We start from the raw sequence: 24,672 nt of genomic DNA, 5'->3' as shown, positions 1-24,672 counted from the left end.
CAGCCATCCAGATGAGCTGCACTAGATGGTTCACGTGACATTTACCAAGGTATCCCTTCTCTGTGCATGACCAGGCCCAGGCCATACCTGTGCTGATTCACCGTTCTGCTTGGACATACCCTACTTCTGTTTCCTTAGGCCTCTCCATTCCTCACTGTCACCTTACTACATCCTGAGAAAGATCTGCTCTTTTTGTGAGCCCACAACTCTGCACTCTTACTGTGACACTAATCATGCCACTTCCTGGTCTATAGCTTCAGCCTGCTCTCGTGGAAACATAAGATTTAGAGCAGAGAAGTCAGTTCCAGATCTCACTTCAAGAGTTGCTATCTGGGTAATCGTAGGCTCACCCTCTTTCAGCTTTATCCACTTTATCTGTCATGTAGGTAGCCATCCCTCAGTATCAGAAAGGGATTGTTCCAAGATTTTCGACTGATACCACAATCTACAATCTAAAAGTCTCTTATATAAAAAGTACAGTGCTTTGAATATAACCTATGCACACGCTCCAAAATACTTTAATTGACCTCTAATACAAGGTAAATATCATGTAAATAGTTGTCATACTGTATTTTGGGGGAGAACAACGACAAGAAAAAAGTCTGTATATACTTAGTACAGATGTAAGTTTTTCCAAATATAATTGGTTGAATCCATGGATGTAGAGTCCATACAGAGGACTGACTTTATCTTCATCCTTATTTGTTGGGGGGGGACAAAAACCACTCCATATATCATTGTACATAACCCTAAGGCCCAGTGCATATCAGAGTCTGGGAGAGCCTATTTATTTCAATATAACTTGGAGAAGAGAAAGGATTCTATATTAGCTTTGCATTACTACTAGAGGCAATTAACTTATAAATAGAAAAGTTTTATTTAGATCATGCAGTTCAAGTCCAAGTTTGAGACCGTCTCATCACTTCATTACCTTGGGCCTCTGACTAAGGTGGTTCATCACACACAAGGGCAAACCTCTTACAAGGATGCAGAGAGTCTGAGAGGATGGGGTTCCATAATCCCTTTCCCTTAGGCACACTCTCAAAGATGTAAGGACATCCCATAATGCCCCATTTCTTCAAGGTCCAAGTACCACTACCCTGAGGACCAAAATTTTACAGTATCCAAACTTTAACAAACTCATTCTGATTCAAATTTAATACAGTGGATCCTTGACTTACAAACTGAATTCATTCTCAAGGGCTTGTTGTAACTCAAGTTGGTCAACTGCAGGCTCAGGCTTGTTTACACAGCCTTCAAAATCTCTCTCCTATATACAGACCGATCTCAGTGTCCTTAGAGAGATATTAGCCCAGGATTTCTCAATTAACCCTATACAGGAAAGAATGTTGTAATGTTCCTTCCAGAGCTCTTTAAGGATTAAATCTGTATCGGGACCAATTGGAAGCACAAACAGCTGACATTTGGGTCGTAACTCAAGACTTTACATCATAAGTTAAAACTAAAATTCCAGTTGGAACCCAAGTTGTTCGTATGTCAGACCAGTCTAAACTTGAGGATCCATTGTACCTCAGTTTGAACTTTGATGTTGCTCAAAAGAGTTCATTCTGATCTGGAGAGAAAACAAAGACTCAAAGTAGGTGGCTTACTAACTGCTGTCATTTGCGTAAGAGATTACTGGGGAGATGGTTTCAGTGAGTCTCTAACAGAGCAGCTATGAATTTAGGACTGTCCTGGACTTTGTAGTAGTACAGTAGTACAGCCTGTAGAAGTTTATAGTCCTCTGACATTTTCTCTGACATACTAATAGATGTTTGCACTATCACAAATTTACATGGGCCCCAGGAATACTTCAAGAGAAAATTTGAATGAGACATTTGGATTAGGACATATATAGGTTTGTCTGATGACCAGGAGGGAGGAGTATATTCTTCAAAGGTGGCTAGACAGGAGGAAAAGAGCAAACTCTCTAAAGTGAAGCTTCATGGAGAAATCTTTTTTTTTTTTGGTACTGGGGGTCAAACTTGGGTCCTTGTACTTGCACAGCAGGTGGCAAAACCACTGAGCTAAATCCCGACCCTATAGAGAAATCTTGAAGAATGATCTGGTCTGCAGCAAGGCTTATATGATATAGAGAATAGGCACTTTCAAGGGAGCTGTACCTAACTTTCTCTTTCCAACTCTACCTAACTAGAACGTCATGTCTAAACATCATGTTATGTTGCACACTGAACAAAAGCACATAGAGGAAGACATCTTTCATATTCAAAATTTGAACACACTTTCTTTGCAATTTTCTGCTAGAAGGAAGTTGAGTTTCTTAAGGAAAGGAGACTTTACTAAATCTTATGAAGGTGCTTTTGCTGGTGGGGACAGCTACCGCTAGTAGAAAGAACTACATTATCCAGATCTTAATAGTCTAGTTTAGGATATTTCTGCAAAGAAGTGAAAGAAGTTTGTCTGCTGATCACAGAGGAGCAAAGCCCAGAACCCACTGGTCCCATAGTTAGTGATGGAGACCTGTAGGCAGCAGAGCAGTGCAGCTAAGAGGTCAGTGGGGACAGCAGAGGTTCCCACTGCAGGTCAACTGGCCGGCCTGCTCTGCCCTCCGACAGGATGTCGACTTCCATTATAACACAGTGTACATAATTAGATTATCTCTATTCCTTCTTACCACCTAGCTTGCATTGGCCTTAAAGAACCAGGCACTTTCACTGAGTACATCTTATAGATTGATTGATGCCTACGGTTTTGTTTTGATTTTTTTTTTTTGAGACAGGTCTCACTGTGTAGTTCAGGCTGGCCTCTAACTCACTATATGGCCCAAGCTGGTCTTGAACTCGTGATTATCCTCCTGCCTGAGTCTCCTGAGTACTGGAATCACAGGCATGTGCCACCATGCCCAATGCCTATGGGTTTTATAAGGTTTTATCCCTGAGGCTTCATATATCCCATCCTCTCTTCATTCTTTTTGTATTTTCTTTACAGGCTTGGGATTTTTCACAAGAAGATAATATTTTCAGCAAATAACATAAAGGCTCACCCACCACAAGTTATAAAATATTACAACAGGAACCCAAGTCAGGAAGTCATCCTTCTAGGCCCAAACTTTCCAATCTTTCCTCTACTTCCAACTTTCCTTGCACCCTAAAACGCAAGACACTAATCCAGTCAGTTAAGAAGTGTTTATTTCAAGGCTACTGGGCTTTATAAAGGACTGCATTTGACTCTGGGAAGGAATTCAAAATCTGTCTAAGTAAATGACCTTCTTGTCTTGCCTTCAAATGTAGATTTCACTGGCACCCTTATCATAGTTCTAATTCAAGTTTATGTGCCAGAAATGGAACTTCTGCCTTTCAGATTCAACAAGGTCCTCAGACATTGGCCATCTTGCACAATTTAGACCAGCTATTTGGGCAGCTAAGGGTGTTTACAGAATACTTAAATAATGCAGTGCAAAGAATAGGAGGCTTCAAAATCTGTTGAAGTTGGAGAATTGACTTTCATAAATCTAAGGTAGTAAAAATATCTTTTTTGTTCAAATGTTGGAAAGAATTTCTTTGATTTTTTTTTTTTTTTTTGCTTCATTGCTATTTCTCTATGTCTTCTTGGTAACCAGAAACTAGTTTCACAATTCCTGTGGAGTTTGACTTCTTTTTTGGAGAGCTAGGGAAGCTTGCTGTTATTTTAGTGAGCCCTGCACAGTGGAGTAAGGAGCATTTAACACAGGGAAAGCCTGCCAGCAGCTACCCCTGCCAAACCAAACAGGAATCAGTGTGGACAATAGAAAGATTATGTGGTGGAAAATGGATACCCCAATGAAGGCAGGAAAGCCACATCAATTATATTTAGAAGCAGTATCTTTCCCCCAGGCATACAAAGCCATCCCTTTAAGAGTCCTGAGGATGTTGCTGTTTGATGAAAGCTCAACCCAGGGAAGGTCGGTGGGTGGAATTGAAACAAAATGCTTTTTCTCTTGTAACTTCCTGTGTGTCTCGATATCTCACCGAAAGTCTTTCTGCTACCATGGTGTCCTTTCATTGACACTGGTCACTGGCCAGCCTGACTCCTTCCAGTGCTGCCAAGCACTCCAAAAGAGGAGGGGATGGAGGTAACCCACTTCTTCTTGAGCAGAGAAACTTGCTGGGTGATTGCCTCTTTCCCTGCTTGTATCTTGACCTGCATGGGAAAGAAAAAAACAAAAGAAAAAGTAGGGCCGGAGATTTAGCTCAGTGGTTCCAGAGCCTGCCTCACAAGCGCAAGGTCCCGAGTTGGATCCCTGGTACCAAAAAAAAAAAAGAAAAAGTAAACAACCACAGCAAAAACTCATGGATTTTCCCAAAAGGCCCACTCGAGCCCTAATGAATATCTCGTGGGTTGAACTCTTTATGACATCTCCTAAGGGCCACAGGCCTCTGCATGGTCACTGCTGAAGGCAAAGTGGCCTCAGCCCACTGTCAGTCAATTCACAGCTGTGGTCCCAACTTCTGTTGAAAACAGGAACTCAGCACAGGCCCATGGGTGCCTCTGAGAAATACCAAAGGTGGATACAGGGCTGTGCCTCCCAGTATGAATGATTCTCACTCCCTGTCTTTCTTTTTTAAAAACGCAAAATCAAAAGCATCATTGAACTTTTAACAATGACATATCAAACATACGATAAATTACATGACATCAAGATGTTTATATGTTATTACTGGAAACAGATCTTGTGCTTTTCGTTTTCTTACAGAAATAAAACCTTGAAGATCCAGTGAAGCCCCTCTTTCATCCTTTTCTTCCTCAGAAGGAATTTACTTCAGTTGGCACATGTAGTGCCCTCATAGATAAGAGTATTTTTACCATGTTTAGTTTTTTTCAGATATAAATATGTGTGTGCACGTAGGTTTGTTTTGTAAAGTCACATAACTTATTAAAAGCAACAACTTACTAAAGGCAATCAATGTCTCTTCTCAAATGAAATCTTTTTTTTTTTTTGGTACTGGGGATCGAACTTGAGTCCTTGCACTTGCAGGGCAGGCGACGGAACCACTGAGCTAAATCCCCAGCCCTCAAATGAAATATTTTTAAACATCTTCAAGAAACTTAAAATCATTTATCTGCAGTTTTCTTCCACATTTTTTTTGAGTTCTGACATGTTTTATTGGTATAAACTTTGGGAGCGAAATATTTATTTATGTAATACATAGAGCAGTTATGGTGTTACTGTTATATTTTTTCTTTTTTTAGGTTTATTGGTACATTTTATATTTTTGTTAATTTTACTGGTACATTTTAGGTATACAATATAATAACATTCGTCATTGGAAATTTGCACCTTTACATAATCCATCTTGGTTCTTGGTTTTTCCCCATTCCGCTGCCTCCCTTCAATCCCGCGATCCCTCCCTATTTACACAGACTCTGTTTCTAGTTTTTCATTTTCTCATACTAATTCCACTCCCTTCTTTCTTTTTCCCTACCCCTTCCAATTCCCCTTTGCCCCTTTCTTCCTATTTCACATTATCTATTATACCTCTTAGTCTTTATTTACACTTTCAGTTTCTCACACTAGAGAAACTATTTAGCATTTACACACGTGTGTCCTATTTATTTCACTTAAGAGTATCGCCTCAATGTCCATCCATTTAGCTATAAATGTCTCTAGTTTCTCATTCTTTATGACTTTTACAGTGTACTATTGTTAGGGTTGTTTCACGATGTCAGTAATAGAATCAGTTTACTCAGATATTCACTAGCATTTGCTTATTAACTTTTTATTAACACCTTTTTTGCATCTTCTACATTCTAGATTCGACGCTCTCCTTTCTAAAATTTGTATGTATTTGAACAAAGGTCTATAAGTGGAAATCCCTCTATATTTTTTTTCTGAAAATGTCTGTATTTCAACATATTTGAATGTTATTATTTAGTTAAATATAGAATTTTAGGTTTTCAGATATTTTATTTTAGTATTCTATTCTTTCCTGACTTATAGCTGTAGAGAAGTCTGTAATCAAAATTATTTTTGCTCTTTTTCTTTCTGGTTTCACCTAAGATCTTCTACTTGTCTTTGATGTTTTAGAATTTCTTTATCATGTACTTCCTTGTTTATTTATTGTTTTCATAGTTGGGCACACATGGTATTAAGTGTATGTGATGATTTATGGACTTCCTAGATTTAAAATATTTTAAAAGTATTTTCTCCTTGAATATTTCCCATAATTTAGGATCACTATCATGTCTTTTTGATGATTTTATTACACACATACTATATTGATGATTTTTGTTCTAGCCTCCTTAGTAGTCCAATCTTATTAATACAATATTTTCAAACATATTTTGTCATTCACAAATTATCTCTTCAGTTCTGACTTTCCTATTTAATTTGTCAATTTAATTTTCAATCAATTTTTTTTACTTTTCCAAACTTGGCTGTTTTCAATCTACCTAATTTTAAGATTCTCTTATTATTTCCTTGAGTTTTAAGATATCTTTCATCCTTTTAAAAATCTTTATATTATAATCTACCAGAATGTTACATTATCTAGAGTCTTGGGACTTCTAAATGTACTATCCTTTTGTCTTCTCTTTCTACTTTACTGGTGGGTTATCTGCTCATAAAATTTGGATTGCAACATCCCACAGAATATACAGGTCTGATTTTGCCTCCAAAGGCATCCTTTGTGATTAGTCTCTGGACTGAAGATCAAGTTTTTCAAATTAATAGATCAGCTTAGAGGATTCCTGGTACTTAGGAACCACCCATTCCCAAATCCATACAACTCAATATGAGTTTTCAGTATAAAATTTGTATGCTTCTACTTGGAGCCTTGATATGAAGAGAGAGACTTCCTTGTTGTCACCCTGTGCTGGTGGGTAGAGTATTCCTTTTGGCTATGTGCACAGTGCCTCATGAGCCTAAATTTATATATGCTAGGAATTAGGAGCTGGCTCAGTTCCATGCCTGCATCTTGAATGTGTCCAAGTCGCATCTTTGTACTTTGATACTGGTAACAGCTAGTGAGTTAACAAGCTGCTGCCCCTCCTCCCCAAAGTAGCAAAAGTATCAGGTCATGTCTAAGTGCTATGATTTTCTTTCCCTGCGATATTATATTTAAATCTGAGCTGGGCTAGGCATTTAAAAATACTCTTAAAAATTTCTAGGCGTGTTTTGGAGGAGGTTTTCACATCATAGAGTACAGAGTATTGTTAAGCCAAATCCTCTCATTCTTGAAAATAAGTTCTTCTCAAATACACATGAGCCACAGAAGAAAAAATATTTTTTTATATTAATATTAAACACATACTCTAGGAACTAGGATTTAGAAAAACTGGCAGATTTTCAATAGAGATCTCAGCATTTTCAGGAAAAATTTTGTAGAGCCTTATGCACCAATGGAAGTTCACCTTGCCCAAGGGCTGCTGGGTGGCATAACTCTGGGGAAAGAGTCAGGCCATGGGGCCCTGGACACACTAGGATGAGAAGCCACAGGAAGTACCTGGGGGTAATGGAATGAGATGGTGAGTCAGAAGACCTTGTTTAATCTTGGATCTGAGTATTTATGAACTGTCTGACTCTTGAGAGTTATTTCTCAAATAATCAACTTTCTTTTGTGGTGGATTCACCAAGACAGTTTTTTTTTTTTGCAACACTCACCTCTCTTCTGTCCTCATGAAATGTTTTCTTCAAAGAGAGTCCAACATTTAAGCAGATCAAAGTGGAGTTACTGGGCTTGAGGGGCAAGAAGGGTATTTCCCTCTGGCTCCCACACTCTCCTACCCCCCAGGAAGGCCCTGAGGTTCTTCCACAGACCCCCTGGGGCTAGAATCCTTTGTCACTGGGTGATTTACAGTTGCAGGGATTTGAAGTTAGCCTCCTATCAATTAGCATCAAGTCAAACAGCCAATAAAGTGTCAAAGTGAGTGCATTAAGCAGGATTTCCATGAGGACTAAAAGTGCCTTTCAGGTTTCTTAGCAACAGAAATCAAGGTCTGCTGGCCATATCAGGAAAAAAAAGAATCTTTGAAACATGGAGAAAAAAATGGTCAATTGAGTTTAACCTCTATCCTCTACTGTGATGCAGCAATAGAAATGATCCTGTGTGGGACAATTTTCTTGTCTTTCCACCTCAAATCTTCCATCATGGGAGTGTGTGTTACTCACTCACCAAAAGACAGCATTCTCATTTTATTCAAAATGGAGAAGTGAATGGCATGAACACCTATAATCCCAGCTACTCAGGAAATTGAGGCAGCAGGTTTGCAAATTTGAGGACAGATTGAGCAATTTAAAGAGACTCTTTCAAAATAACATTTTCAAAAAGGCTGAAGGTATAGCTTATTGGTAAATTTAGGGCTCGATTAACATGTTAACATGTATGAAGTTTGGGGTTTGATCCCCAGCATCCCCCAAAAAAGTCCTAGCCACCTATTTTTTAAATTTTTTTCTTCAGCCCAAGTTTTCTTTGAGACAGGAAAGCCATGAGAGGAAAATAACGATAATGCAAGAAATTTTCTCTTTGATTCCATAGGACACAGAGGAAACTAATTCAGATGTAAGTTTGGGCTATCTATGATCTTTTTATCTTTTTTTTTAAATGAACATCATCTCCTCATTTTATAGATTAGAAAAATTTATTCAGAGGTTGAAACCATTTAACCTATTAAATGGAAAGGTCAGGAAAAATGAAACTTTTTTTTAAAGGTCATCAAATAATTTTTCTTAAGGTATTAACTGACGTATAGTGCTTTTGTTAGTCACAATGCACTACCTTTTTAAACTTTATTGCTTCTGACCTAGATTCCTCCTTAGAAAAGGCTTTTTGTGAAAAATGTTTGCTGTTGAAATGCACAGTAATTTAGGCTTATCTGTCATGCTGCCTCCCAAAAAGCTCAAGAAGGAGATAGAGTTAATTCACCTCACCTAAGCTTCTGGGAATAGAGTTTTTGTTTATTAATAAAGAAGTCAATAAGCAATATTATTAAGTAAATAATGAAGGTAGAGGTGTGTTAATTTTAAAAAAGGATATAAACCTGTGTGTGTGTGTGTGTGTGTGTGTGTGTGTGTGTGTGTCTTTTAAGGGTGTTGCTGGGATCCTCAAACTATTCATTTTATTTTAGGCTAAGAAATGTTCTTTTAACACCTCTGAGCTCCATAAGGGAATGGATCTAGTTGTAGTGTTTAAATACTGCAACTCATGCAGAGGGAGCTCACGGGACATGTGAAAGGTTTTAAGGGAGGGATGTAATGTTTCTTTAATTACTGATTCCCAAATAAACTAATAAAGGCAGAAATAAGTTATGTTTGGGTTAAAATGCTTGAAATAAAACCAAGCACAATAAGATAAAGATGGGCTGCTTCTTAATGGATTTTAGAAGAGAAACTGCTGGTTATTTTTTTTTTAATTGAAGTTCCCACAACTGAAATTCCTCTTTTGTAGATAACACTCCCAGAAAGTTCCTTACATCATGGCAAATCAGGAATACTTCCTTAGATTTTGGAAAGGAAAGGAAAGAAAGGGAAAGAAAGGGAAAGAAAGGAAAGGAAAGGAAAGGAAAGAAAGGGAAAGAAAGGAAAGGGAAGGGAAGGGAAGGGGGAAGGGAAAGGAAGGGAAGGAAAAGAAAAGAAGTAAAGGAAAGGATCCAGCTCTTTCACTGCAGCTCCAAAATTTCTGTCTAGGAGTTTAGGGATAGTAATTTAGGAGCTAAGGTGTTTGTCACTAATCTCTATGTGCATTTCAAGTGAAGAGTGTTTTGTTTTGTTTTACTTAGACTATGTATTACAGATTAACTTAAAAAATCAGCAGAGTTTTCTGGAAATGTCTCTACTGGTAAGACTAAGAAAAAGTTGTGTTTATATCAAAGGACGAGAAGTTACTGATGGAAATTCTTACCAATCTAAAACTTTCACATCAAATGATACTATCACTGTGTCCTCACTTGAGGACCTTTGTCTAAATAGGTGTAATGGATGCACGGGCACATAATTATAAAAAACAATCTTGTTAACAAGACAGGTGAATGAAGAGAGATGTGAAGGTATTCATATGGGTCAAGCATAGTTCATTTGAGGTAGAGCCTAAGAGCACAACAATCATGAGATCTTTCTTCAGAGACACTTGAGGACACAGTTTCATTCAGAAATGTTAAGATTACTGGCGTAGCATAATAGGATATTGATACTAGTAAGAGTAGAAAAAATCATAAGCCCCTGATGACCATGACAGGATTCCCTAAAAGTGGAGTCAGATGGCAAAACAGTCAGATTCTTGAAGAAAATTTGTAGAACAAATTGCATTATTCAGACACTAATTTATTTTTGTTATTAAGATATGCCATAATTAAAATTCATCAACAAAGAGCAACCAACATCCGTCCAACTTTTTCCTAGATTTTGAGCATCTTAAGGGCAGAGACGGAATTTTGTCTATAAGCATCAATAATTCACTTAATAAAGAATGCAGAAACTCATTAGAATAACATGTATATTGTGGACATTCCAACTCTACTGGATATATTGTGAAATTATGACCTAAACCATTATATCATAGTCTAGTAGAATAAGATACTATTTAAGGAATATAAATATATTGATGATTTAGCCCATTCACCTGGAGCTTTTGCCCATCATAATGATGAAAACATCAACAATTGGACTTTGAAATAAAATGATTAAAACAAATATAACTTTACAGTTTTCTATGCTAAATATATACTGTTTCCATTTACAAAATATCATAATGATAACAATAGCCATTAGCTTAACAAATCATAGCTTGGGGTAAACTATCAATTCACACATTGTGTAAAATCCACTGATAGTCCTCAGACTTTAGTTAATTGGTTAATATCTGGAAAACTATCTGATTTGAAACTCAGCTACAAATCCTAGAGATAAATAAAATCTAGTAGTAAATACTACTTGAGTAATGGGTTGGCTATTCTTTTTTTTTTTTTTTTTTGTACCGGGGATCGAACTCCAGTCCTTGCACTTGCGAGGCAGGCAGCAGAGCCACTGAGCTAAATCCCCGGCCCATTGGCCATTTTTTTTTTTCATTGGCTATTCTTTTAATGATAAATTTCAGCCATTTGTAGAAGCCCAGTTAAAAGCTATGTGTGTTTAACAAAGCTGTCTTGCAACAATTTGTAGAATAGTATTTTGGGGTATGATTAAATTACTGGTGTTTAAAATCTGACCATCTCATAATTGCTAAAACCCATGTCATACTGACACAAACTGAAGTTTTCCAAATTGCTGATTCATCTTTCTGCAATAAACTATAACTTGGTATGGTGTTCCTGCGAGTGAACGTGGTGATTGGTAGGCGGGTCTGGCTGCATCAAAGCCCATGTTCTTTTCAAAATGCTTAGATTGAAGTAAGTCTTTCATGGCAGACAAAATAACAGCCCAGGAAGTAGAAGCAGATGCTATTTGGAGAACTCAGGCAACTGACATCTGAGGAGTCTGCCAACACTAGGTAAGGAAAATGGACATGAATGTGATCTCCAGAGGGATGAGAGTCTTGGCTGATGAATCCTGACACAGGTATCCAGTCCAGATATTGGGATATATATGGGGATGGGGTAATTGAAGAGGGGTTGGTCTCAGGAACAAAGAGAAATTGATATTTGAGACTCAAAATGAGCTGGTGTGTTTCTACAGATTTGAACATGGCCTCTATTACTTTTATTGTTGCTGAGACAAAATACCTGACACCCAAAGTTAAAGGAGGAAAGGTTTGTTTGGCTCACAGTTTGTAGAGGTTTCAGTCCACAGTCAACTGGCTTCAAGGAAGGTGGCATGGCAGAGGGCATCACAGAGTAGAAATAGTCCATGGCAAGCAGGTAGGTGAGAGCACATTAGCCCTCCTTCTGTCCCTTATATTTTATGGAGGCTACCTCCCCCAGGGTGAGTATAGTACTCATACCCTTAATCCTGGCCAGAATTGTGCCAAACCAGTCAGTGGACTGAATTAGTAATCACACACCCTTGATTCCAGCACCACACACTCTACATCCAGCCACCTCTAACCCCCTCCCCGACACTGCATGAGGCTTTGGGAGGATATCTAAACATAAGCCATAATGGCTTCTTAAATCCTTTCTAACTCACAAGATTGTCTGAGGCTGAATCTGCACATATATGCCATTTGAGCTATTCCAGAACAGAGAGTTGGGAGGTTGTGAGTAAAAAAAAGCTAAGTCCTGAGAATTTATATTTCAGGGCAAGAAATTAATTTTATCCTGTTCCAATATCATCTCTAAATTAATGACTGTCATGTATGCAATATGGCTACAGGAAGCTCCTCAAATGCACAGCCATGTGTGGCTTCTGAAAAATAAAAAGAATCATTTTTTCTTAGAGGATATGATTACATTAGGCTATCAAATAAATTACCTTTTCTCAGAAATAAGGAGTGTTAGTTTTTTTTCTGATAGCACTGATGAAACAAAACTTAGAAATAAAAGTGCCTCTCCCTTCTGTCATGCCTTGCTTATGTGATTACAAATACCATTTTAATTAGAAAACTTTATTGAGTACACTGTGGGGAATGCATGCCTGAAAAAGACAAGTTTCCTTCCCCTTGGAACTTATCTTAATAGAGGATAAATGATTCCACCGATATATTCATATTGCACATACAAAGAAACATGTTTTTTAATTGAAAATGAATTCTAAATTAGCATTTCACATCCCCCCCCCGCCAAGATGAACAAGGTAAAATTCCACTGGAGAGAATTTTCTTTAATAAAGATCCTAAAATGTGACTCCAGATAGTCATTATTAGTTAGACTTTCTTACTCACAAGACAAGATAAATAACAGCCCTGAATATCTGGAAACATAGATCTTGACTACTTTCATGCCCTTGTCTGGCAATGAATCGGCAGCTCTTGGAAGGATAAGGCAAGAGAGTAATTTGGCAAGCTGTTTAAGGTAGCTGCTACTGAGAGGAATGGGGCGTCCCTTTAAAATAAAACGAACACAAAATTCCAAGCTTTTTTTAGAATACAAAAATTGCATATGTTGAACTTTTTTTTTCTTTTGCAGTACTAGGAATCCAACCACAGAGTTACAGCCCAAGTCTGCACATTAAATGTTAAGGGGATTTTTTTATGTTATACCAGTACCAGGAAACATTTTTAAATTACTGGCTGAAAAAAAATTTTAAGTCTTCAAAAGAACTTCAGTACTAGATATATTTATAGCTCCTTTGAAATTCTTTTGTGTTTGTTGTTTTTTAAGATAGGGTCTCCCTATGTACTTCTGGCCAGTCTTGAACTCACTGTTCAGCCCAGGCTGGCTTCAAACTCAACATAATTCTTCTGCCTCACCTCCTGAATGCTGGGATGACAGACATGCACCACCACACCCAGCTTGAAATTCCTTACATGATAATATTGATACATGAATGGTCAGAAAATTAAAGTGAACACCAGATTCAGCTCAGAGATTAGAAGAAAAGAGAATGGTCTGGAAACTCAAGTACTTACATATGTCTGTCCTCTACACTGGGCTGTCTTATGAACCCTGGTGTTACCAGCACTTGATTTATTATAGGCACCTAGAAAGTTGCTTGTTGAACACCTGAGCCTGTGAGTTGGGGTGGGAGGTTGATAAGTGAGTGAACGAATGAACAATGAATGAAAGCAGCCGCACAGTCCATTGAATACCAGAAAGCAGTGTGCCTTGAACCTCAAATTGACGATGAATGAATGCTTCTTCAAATACTCTTTGGCATAATATTTCTGTTGTGCCCCTTTCTTTCTAGCCAAGGACCTTCTCAAATTCCTTGTTTTAGTCACAAGAAGGTACCGAAAGGAAGCATTCATCTTTTTAATTTTTAAGCAATTCTCTTTCAATCAACTTTTAATTATCCTGCAGTAGAAAACCAGTGGTGCAGATAATCCCCAAATCCCTTTTTCTAATGCATTAGATGATAGCTTCTTACAGTAATTTGCCTTCATAATTATGTTTTGATTAGTTTTATATTACAGTTATTGAAAATTCCCTTAACAGAGAGGATAGCAACTCAGGAAATCTATAAGCACTATAAGCAATGCATTGAGGTTGGGTGGGGTGGACCCAGACACTAACGTAGCATTGCATTTACACATTGTAAACACAGAAGTAAACATTGTGTTTACTTCTCTATTTACAATGTATTGTGCTTAGCACTATGAGGTATACTACAGTAGGCCATGACAAATGGTTAGGGTTCAAAGCTCTTTCAATGATCATCATTGAGGATATATTAAAATGTATATACTTTTCTGTGGTTGTAGATTCAAGGGCGAAGACATAATCCTATACCATGAAGAATGAAATGTAAACTTGGAATTTCAAAAACTTCCTGCATAGACAGCAATGTGTGACCTTTGGCAATGCAAGGCAATGCTCAATAAATGGGTAGAGAAGATTCAGGAGGATTCTCTAGAGCAGCACTGTTCAGTGGAAATGTACTGTGAAACACATACATAAATTTAAATTTTTTCTAGTAGTCAATTTTAAAAGGTAAAAAATAAATAGCTGAAATAGATTTTGACAGTATATTATATTCAATTTCATGCATTCAGAATATTATTTCAACATGTAATATATTATGAGCTGTTTTACATTCTTTTTATGCTAAATCACAAAAATCTGGCATAAATTTTATACTTTAAGCCCAACTCAATTCCGACTAGTTTACTTCAAGTGCTCAATAGCCACATGTGCCTATTGGCTACCATATCAGAAAATGTAGCTCTAGAGCCTTGATTGTCACAGGATCTGGGGATCAGCATCATTGGAAGCATCTGGAAAGCTATTAGAAGTGCAGATTCTGGGTCCAACTTAGCCCCAATGAATCTGCATTTTAACAAGATACTGCACTCAAATGATTTCCATGCACATTAAAGTTTGAGAAACACTGATTTAAACAGTGACAGGTAATGATTTGAAGTAATGATTTTCAGGTAATGATTTGAAGTTGAAATCCTGAAGGAATGTTTAAATGCCAGCTATGATTAGGATGTATGAAAGGTTAGAACTTAAGGGCATCTGAATGATTGTCGATAGGGAATTAAATAAAATTATTTTTAATCTGTTATTTTCTCACCCTTCAAAATAATATTAATCTTGTCTGTTGTACAGGTCTGATGTTGATATTAAATACAGTGTAAATAAAGAAACTTACATGATTCCTGGTTCCTCAACATGGGCAATTTTACATAATTGTGATAATAATCAGATAAAGACTTTATGCTGCCAGATTTAACTATGAGGAAATTTCTGAAATTATGAAAAATTATGAGATTGACTGACTAGGGATACTTGCAGAATGTCATGGTTGTCACATAGCACTATGCTGTATGTTTGGCAGCAGTCTTAAATGAAAACCAGTGTCAGAGCCATTTCATTCCAGGCAGGATGAAAAGAGGGAATCCTCTACTAGAATAAGAGCAGGTGTTAGGATTCACATTTCAGGGATTTAAGCCTACTGTGGCTATCCCTCATCAAAATAATCTTGCACATCTTTGAACATCTGGTTTGGCAAGGAATTAGCAAAATGAAAAATGATGAGATCACCAACTCTTATGTTCATTTAACATCTGGCCTTTTCACTAAATTGGCATGTTGGGTCAAGACACTATTCCAGCTGTCAATGTCAGCATGTCTGAGAATATTGTTCAGCTGTAAGTAATGCAGTACTGAGAACTAGAAACCCACTTTTTTTGGAAGATTAGAAATCCTCCCTTCTTCCAAAGACTACATATTTAAAAATGTCATTTATCACCAGAAAGAGATTTAAGAGGCTATAGTTGTGCAGACTGACTCATGGACCTAGGGGCGTGCTGGGTCTTTTCAAGAAAGCTAAGAGTGAAAATGGCTAAGTGAAAGAAGCCTTTCAGCAAGAAAGGGAAGTAATTCTGGGATAATGGAAAGACTCTGGTTTATGAATCTCAGGATCATAGAGGTTTTTTTAGCTCTGCTATATTAACTAATTGTGTTCTTAACTCACTATTTTAATCTCTTATGGTTGCAGCTTCTGTACCAATAAAACAGAGACCTTTAATATGTAAATTTCTTTGGACATTTCCACCTATATTTTTATTGATACTTTTAAATTTTATGTTTTATTGTGGTAAGATATATATATATATATATTATATATATATATATGAAATTTAGAATTTTAAACCAGTTTTAAGTGTACAATTTAGTGGCACTAGATACATTTACAATGTTTTGCTTCCATCACCAGGATGCATCTCCAGAAATTTTCCTATGCCCAAATTGAAATTCCATACCCAGTGAAAATAACTGCCCATTTCTCCTCCCCCAGGCTCTAGCAACCACTGCTCTACTCTCTGTCACTATGAATTTGATTACTCTACATACCTCATATAAATGGATTCATATTCAATTTTTCATTTTTGTCTGTCCTATTTCATCTAATTGAATACCTTCAAGAGTCATCCATGTTCTAGCATGGTGCCCATATTTCTTTCCTTTTTTAGGCTAAATAATATTCTATTGTATATACATATTACATTTTTTTATTCTTCTATCAATACAAATTTGAGTTGTCATCTTTCAGCAACCATGAATAATGTTGCTATGAGCATGGATGTAGAGATACCTGTTTATGTCCTTGCTTTCAATCCGTTGTGGTATACACCCAAAAATGGAATTGCCGGATTATGTAGTAGTTCAATTTTAGAGAAAATTTTTTTCCATAGCAATCACACCATTTTTCATTCCCACAAACAGTGCACAAAGATTTTAATTTCTCCATAATTTTTTTAACATTTGTGAAATTGTTTTATTTTGTTTTTGTATAATAGCCATCCTAATAGGTATGAAGTAGGATTGTGGTTTTCATTTGCATTTCTTTGATGCTTACTAATGTTGAGCATGTTTTCATCTTTATTTTATTTTCAATGTTGTGTTTAAGCAGTAGGGATCAGAACAAATCACCAGACTGGTTTTAGCCTACATTTAATTTCAGAGAAGTTTCCTGTTTCTCATGTCCCTTAGTGTGTTATCCAACACTGTGGTAAAAAATCCATTTATTCACATTTGTTATAATGATCTCTATCAAGTCTTCACAGAGTTCAGGGACTGTGGATAGACTCTTTCAGCTTGGATGCAGAGGATGTAGCTTGAACATAGAGTTGCTGAAGTTTACTGTTTACAGTGGTGCCCGAACAGGAGAATGGATACTTTGGTGAACTGTCTATAATTTCCAAGGTTAATGATGCCCTATCTGAAACATCAAGAAAGGAAATGAGCTGGGCATGGTGACACACCCCTGTAATCTCAGCATTTTGGAGGTTGAGGCAAGAGAGTCACAAATTCTAGCCCAGTCTTGGCAAGTTAACAACTTAGCAAGACCTTATTTTAAAACAAAAGTAAAAAAGGGCTGGTGATGTAATAGTGTGAAGATCCTGAGTTCAAGCCAAAGTACTGAAAAAAAAAAAGTAGAAGAAGGAAGAAGAGGAGGAAGGGGAGGAAGGAAAAAAGGATGCAGGCCAAAGTAATCCCTTAGCACTGCCAGAGGCTGAGTGAGGCTAGATCACAGGATCAGAGAAAATGCAGGGAAAGTGTAGACCAAATATTAAAACCACCCAAAGAAATGTCTACAATGAAGCTGTTCAAAAATTACAGAGACTTTGAAACATCCGGGGCCTAAAGTCCCATTAAGGTCAAACACATTAAATGGATGGTGGAAGTCAATCTTTATTTTATGTAGGCTGTAATAGCATTACTCTTTTATAATAATTAAGTACCAAGACAGATGATAGGATTGATCTTGGGTCCCCTGAAAGCTCATGCCACCCTCATATATACATTGGTTTGAAATTCTTCAAATGTTTTTATTTAGAATGTTATAGATCTGTTGGAGAAGGTAATTATAGGAAGGACTTTGAATGACTTTCAACAGGAATTTTCCATTATACTTTAAGATATCTGTACACATATAATAATAATATATAAAGACAGATACAGATAAGAATATATAATTATATATACATAATAACTATTACATTTTAGGACCAGAGTTGAAATGGATTGATAAATACTAAAATATCCTGACAGTTATCCATTATCAAAAGCCAAATTATGAGGAAAATGGGGACAAGTAAAATGCTAATTTAAAAATCAACTATGCAGAAAATTTCTTCATTGTGTTTATGACATATTTAATAAATCAAATTCTAATTATTTAAACTGGGTTAGCAAGTACTAAATTGAATAACAGAATGTGAATATAATGTCTTTAAGGCCACTGAATCTACAATTTTGTAAGAATATTACTACATCTATACTAGAAATGTGTTATAAATTGGATTTCTTCAGAAGTATTCATTTAATTTTCACAGTTTTGATGACTTTTTTGTATTCTTCTTGGAGAGACTGAGAAATTATATATACATATAATTTTGCATATATATATGATTATGAAAATTTGAGACTTTGACTCTGTCTCAACATTTTAAAAAAAGGTTTAAAGGCTGGGGATGTAGTTCAATATGAAGACTCTAGGTTCATTTTCCAGTAATGAAAAAAATACTAAACATTGAGTTTAAATATAGTTTTAAAAATATTTTTTAATTAATAGACTTCCAAGGGAGGATGCTGGGAATTAAACCCAAAACTTTTGCACTGAGCTACATCCCAGCTCTTTTTTCTTTTTTGAATTCTTTTTTTTTTTTTTTTTTTGCTAAATCTCTAAATTGCCCAGGCTGCACTCAAACTGGTAATCCTCCTGCCTCAGCCTCCCAGGGTGAAGAGATTACAGGCAAGTGCCACCACACCCAACTAATATATGTAAGTTTTTATCCATTAAGTTTATTGGTGCATTTGATGTATACAATATGATGACACTCATCATTGGGAATTTGTACCTGTACATGATATATCTTGGTTCTAGAGGGCAGGAGAATGGGAAAGAAATAATATACATAACTTTTAAAAGAAATTTTCAGTTTACAGAAAAATGGATTTCATTGATTGTGTATACAGAAAACTATCATAAATACCAATGTTACCTAGATTTTCTCCTATCTTATCTTTTAGGAGTTTTATAGTTGTGATTTTTAAATTTAAGCCTACAATTGTTTCTTGTTTAATTTTTGTGAATGATATAAGATCTGTGCCTAGATTATTTTTCATTTTTCTATAGATTGATATCTAGACGTTTCAGCACAATTTGTTGAGAAGACTACTTTCCACTGTTTTTCCTTCACTTTTTTCAAAGATTAGTTTACTATCAGATGTGACAAAAAATATGGTGAAGATTTAAATTTAAAAAATTTATTACAGTGAAAAACACATTGCTTTATTCCCCCTCAGGATACACTGCCTCAATTTGAACATATTTATCCCATCATTCTTGCCACTTTCTGAAGCAGTTCTAGAAGTCCTCTTTAGTGAGTGTTTGTAAGTGAACATAGTCATGGTTGTCTTGATGTCCTGAATTGACTCAAAATGTTTACAACAATTTCTGTCAAATAAAAATATTATAGTGTGTTCTTAACACTTTCTTCACCAGATCTGGCACCTTGGGATTTCTGGGTGTATCCCAAAGTCAAAATAATTATGAACTAAGGCATCCATGACAAGGTAACTAAAGATACTCATGAAAGAGGATCCAAAACTGCTTCAGAAAATGGCAAGAATGATGAGATGTGTTTGAAGTGACGGGAGTTATTTTGAGAAGCAGGTAACAGCGTTGTGTCTTTCACTGTAACAATTTTTTTTTAATTTACATGTTCATAGGATATTTTGATCATGCTCCCATATATCTGCATAGGTCCATTTCTAGCTACTGTGTTATGTAACTCATTTTAGTAGAAATAACACTGGTCATTTACCAGATTTTGCTTCATAGCACATTGCTATTAGGAATTTCCTTCAATTTTTTATTCAGGTAAAATTTATGTACAAAAAATGCAAGCTCCCTTTCCTTTTAAATACCTGATGAGCCTCTCACTTTTTTAAATGCAATAGTGTGAAATATTTGCTATTTTACACAGTGACATTTATAATTAAAGGAAACGCCTTTAAAAATGAGACAATGTCTTAACAATGAATTTATTTTTCTATACACTAGAAGTTATCATCTTCATGATCATCTTAATGCCACCTTGATAAAATATAATATGGTTGGATATGATTCAGTTTAGCTTACACCCAAGTTGTGTTCTGCACAAATCTCAGTACCTTATGCAAATTGTTTAATCAGGAATCAGTTTCTTCAGCAAAAAAATGAACATAATTATGCATACAACAAGGATTATGGTACAGATTGAATGACACAATGTATTTGAAAGGACCTTCTGTAAAACACAAAATCCTGAAGAAATATTTGGTGTTGTGTTTATTGAATAATGGAATTTTGTGGGAGTGTTTTAAAGATCAGTACATCCAGCTGCCATTCAGACAGCTGTGCCATTAAACCAGCAATTAAAGTATTAAGATATTAAAATTACTAGGAATGCTTTTACCAATCCCTTCCAGAGAAAAGGACTTCACAAAATTCCAGCCAATTCTATTGTGGTTTGTTACTTTAAACCATGTTACATTGTATGTAATTTAAATCTCTCACACTATATTATTTTTAGCCTATCTTTTGTGGGGAAGCTTTAAGATTCCTCTGAAATTTTGTTACTATGAAGAAGAATATTTGGGGCATAAATGATTGATATGGATGTGTAGAAGACTATATGATTATCACTATATGATTTATCACTTTTTCTTAATGAGAGAATTAGTCAGTTGAAGGAAGCTTAATTAATTATAGCTATTAACTATCAAGAAAGAAGCACCAACAATAACTTTAAAACATTTGAACTAAAAATACTCAATTGATAATAAAAACTCTTTTTTTTTGGTTCATTTGTAGATAGAACACCAATTCGTTTTCTCATCATTCTAGAAGCTAGGAAATCTGAAATCAAGGAATTAGTGTTGGGCTAGGTGAGAGCCTTCTTGCTGTATGCTTACATGGAAGAAAACAAAAGGCTGAGCTGGTTTAACTTTTCATGAAGCCTCTTTTGTTATGATCTTAAGTGCATTAATGAGAGATGAACCACAGAATCACCTCCGAAAGCCTCAACCTCCTAGTACTATCATATTAACAATACTTGAATTTTGAAAGGGACACATTCAAGCCATTATCTTAACTGATCTAATTTCACTAATCTACCATTTTATTAGTTTGTTTAACAAAAAATTAATGAGTTCCTGTTCCTCATAAAAGCTTTCACTGGACTGAGTGCTATAGTAAAATCAAAATGCATTGAAAATAGATTCGTCATCTCAAGACTTTGCAGTTGAAGAGATCAGTCCTGAATTTTTGACCCTGACTTATCTCCGCAAATCCCATTCGTGATCATAGACAGTATGGCCAGCAAGAAGGGAGAGGGGCAGTACAAGTAGAAGGAATGCCATGTAGAAAAGAAAAGTACTTCAGGGTCATTTGGGCATCTCTCTATCCATTTATTCTTTTCCCTATTCCCAAAAAGTGTAGAATTTGGTCAACATTGGCGAAATGTTTGCTAATCTCTTCCCTATTTTGAATTCAACACTAGCACAACTGACCCAGTGGTAAAGGAACATGGGTATAAAGTCTCTTGAGCTTACTGAGTTGACCAGCTGTTTGTTCAACTGTGGGAAAGAAATGACAAATGCATAAATCTAACACCAAAGACATCATTGGATGAATAAATATAGTTTTTGGGGGAAGTCCTCAAAAATATAAGACACTTCTCCCTCCCGCTTCTCCTCTCCCCTGGTTCAAAATGTTTACATTTCAGGTCATTTTGACTTTGGGAAAGAACCAAAAGTTGCAAGGTGCCATAATCAGTGAACAGGGTGAATAAGGATGATACTCTGTAATGATTTTATTAAAACAAAAATTGCCGTTGACATTTTGAATTGATTCGGGACATCCAGGCTGCCATTAAAAGACTGGAAAGAGAACTTCAAGAACTGCTTCAGAAAGCGACACCAGAGACAAGTGTTTTCCAAGTGAGGGGAAGTATTTGGAGGAGGATTAATGGCAATGTGTTTTTTACTGTAGAAGTGTCATGTTTCCTTGGAGGGAGTGGATTGACTACCTAGCAGCAAAACAACAAAACAAAAACGGGGAGGAGGGAAGAGAAAAGGAAAAGGAAAAGAAAAAGAAAAAAAAATATTTATAAAATCCAGTCATTATAAAAGTTCAGCAGTCATTTCTGTGCTGGGAGGCACTTGTCAATAAAGAAGGCCACATCTCATTTCTGGACCCTGCATAACATTATTACCTCTTGTGGGTAAGGGTATTGAAGGGGTATTGAATCCACTCTCCCATATTGTAGCTTGTTCAAGTTTCTGTTGGATATTTGGTGAACTTGGTCACAGAATGATTCCTCATGACAACGGGGCATGAATGAGGCCTTGTTGGCTCAAAAGAGAAGGAACCATAGTCCAAGGTCCTTCCAGGTCTCTGATGGTTAGAATTGGACATTTGAGTTATATAACTAATATATAAAGTAAGACATGTAGAAAAATACAGTACTCAACTGTCATATTAATTTTAAACTAACTACACATTAGTTAGTTCACATTTCTTTCAGTCTTAAAAACAAAATAAGCTCAATTTGCAATGTTAACTTTAGAGAGAGAAAGACCTTGGATTACTTTGTGAGAAGTTCTTAATCTTGGTAATTGTGACTAGATGCACTGTAAATTATAAGGACCATGGGATCCCCAGATGTAGATTATCCTACTTGGCATTCTTAATGGGTATGACTCATAACATTGGAATCTCAAGTCTTCAGAAAGAAACAGATGTCTTCCCATTATGAGCCTGCTAAGCATCCAGAAACTTCAAAATGTGCACAGAAGGAGCTTTCAGACACCAGATGGGGAATTCTTACCAATTCCTGGGAAGTGGAGTCTGTACCAATGGTTTCATTCTCAGGGAAACCCAAAACAAGGTGCAAGATATAGGAACATCTACCAATACAAATATTGTGATTTTTTAAAAACCAGGTCATAGAGAACACACCATTTACTATTCTAGTAGTTGAATATTTGTACTTAGTCTCTCAAGTCATGTCCCTCTATACATCTTTGAAATCAGAGCTTCAAAAAAACCGAATGTAAAACAAATCCTGGAAAAAAAAAAAAACCAATATAATACTTTTTTCTAACCTTGCTTATATAGCTACTACCACTGTTGGAGGATTTAGTATGTGTGTTATGATGAGCATTTTGTTTGAAAAAGAAGAGAGAAAGTAGTAGACCAGGGATGCCTTCACCCAGTTTCTCCTCCAAGAAACATTTAAAGGAACTCATGTGGGAGATTTCCCTTGAAATGAGCACCTGCTTGTGGACTCACAAAGAAGAAAGCTTTATGTCATCCAGAGAATGTCAGTAAACATTTTGGAAACAAACCAAGAAAAGATAAAAGTGATCAAAAAGCAGTCTACCTAGTGATGAGTTGTTACCTAATTACAGCAAGAATGATACTTATAAATGTGTGGAGTGGTAGCTCCTAACTTTCATTTTCAGATTAAATTATGTATATTGTTTTTGCCAAGAACCGTGGTAGTGGTCAGGGATTTTTTTTTTTTTTAGTAAGCCTCTGAATGGGAGTCAATTTGGTACCAGAAATTATAAAGTTGAAATTAGCCCTAGGTGTTTCAAGATGTTTCAAAATTTTATTATTCATATCAAAAGCATTAAGGAAATTACCACCCACCTTGTCATAAAACACAGGTCCCTAAATAATCCAGCTTGCACTGGAGCATCATAGCTGGAGAGAGTCATGATTTATATACATTCATGGGGATTTCATGATATCCAGCTCTAGAGAGAGGCCTCATTTTAAATGATTTAAATGAAGTACACTATTCATTACTTTAAATTTGATGTCCTTAGAATATAGCCACATGCTGATTTCTTCTTTGGATGATATAATTTTCACACTAATGAGCATGAGTTTCTTTATTCATTTAATCTTATCTAGATGTTAAGCCATTAATCAAAGAGGAAAATTAATATTTCTGTCTGAAGGTTAAATTAATAATTTACTCTTGCCATTCCATCATAAACAAAAATAAATAAAATCGGACTGCTCCCTGCTCTGACCAGCTCTCTCCTCCCACATGCATCCAGGAGACTGTGATGACACCCCCCCCCCCGCCCGCTGCATGAGTGCCAGCTGCCAGCTTGGCCGTGCAGGGCCCCTACCACCAGCACTGGCCTCTTGGCTATGGAGCTAGCTGGTTCCACAAAACAGAGGCACAAGGAGACATAAAGGCCATTGTCCTGAGCTACAGAAGTGAACAATAGAGACGGAGCCTCTCTCAGGCTCCGTGATAAAAACTGAAGCCCATGAGAAAAGTGAAGAGAATCTCTGCAATAAAGGCACACAAGACCACTATACTTGGTAAGTTGGAGGGATCATCACCTCCCATTTGAACCTGGACTATCTTCAGGGGAAAGGCAGCTGGAATATGTAATAGAATCTTGCAGGGTTCAACCCTGTAGGAGGACAGGGAACTCAACTTGGACTTGCCTGAATCTCACGGGTCTGTGACTGGCTTACTGAGACTCATTGACTTATAGTTGCACACTGCTGCCCAGGTGGTTTATTGTGACAGCAGAGATATACCCTGAAGGAGGCCCTTCATTTTTATCTTTTATTTGTTATTTTCAAAATTACCACTATTTTTTTTACTCTTATTTTTG

The 24,672-nt window shown here is 36.4% G+C and overlaps 1 protein-coding gene across 5 annotated transcripts in view; it reads left to right on the top strand.

Moving 5' to 3' along the window:
* The window catches only part of Stard13 (StAR related lipid transfer domain containing 13), a 532,559-nt gene that overhangs the window by 67,248 nt on the left and 440,639 nt on the right, over positions 1-24,672 (top strand). Inside the window, exon 2 of one of the 5 annotated variants that reach the window (XM_087199584.1) lies at positions 19,484-19,654. The exons of 2 other annotated variants lie outside the window; for them this stretch is intronic. The gene's annotated coding sequence lies outside the window, so the exon portion shown is untranslated. Of the gene's footprint in view, positions 1-11,363; positions 11,421-19,483; positions 19,655-24,159; positions 24,371-24,672 lie in introns of those variants that run through there. 2 more of the 5 variants (XM_087199585.1, XM_087199583.1) reach the window with 2 other exon arrangements.

Source organism: Heterocephalus glaber, unplaced genomic scaffold, assembly GCF_053883595.1.
Source record: "Heterocephalus glaber isolate CG9 unplaced genomic scaffold, H.glaber_assembly_v1.0 deba00001720, whole genome shotgun sequence".
Lineage (NCBI taxonomy): Eukaryota > Metazoa > Chordata > Mammalia > Rodentia > Bathyergidae > Heterocephalus > Heterocephalus glaber.
The sequence above is the reverse complement of the archived record's forward strand: the minus strand, read 5'-3'. Positions and strand labels throughout refer to the sequence as shown.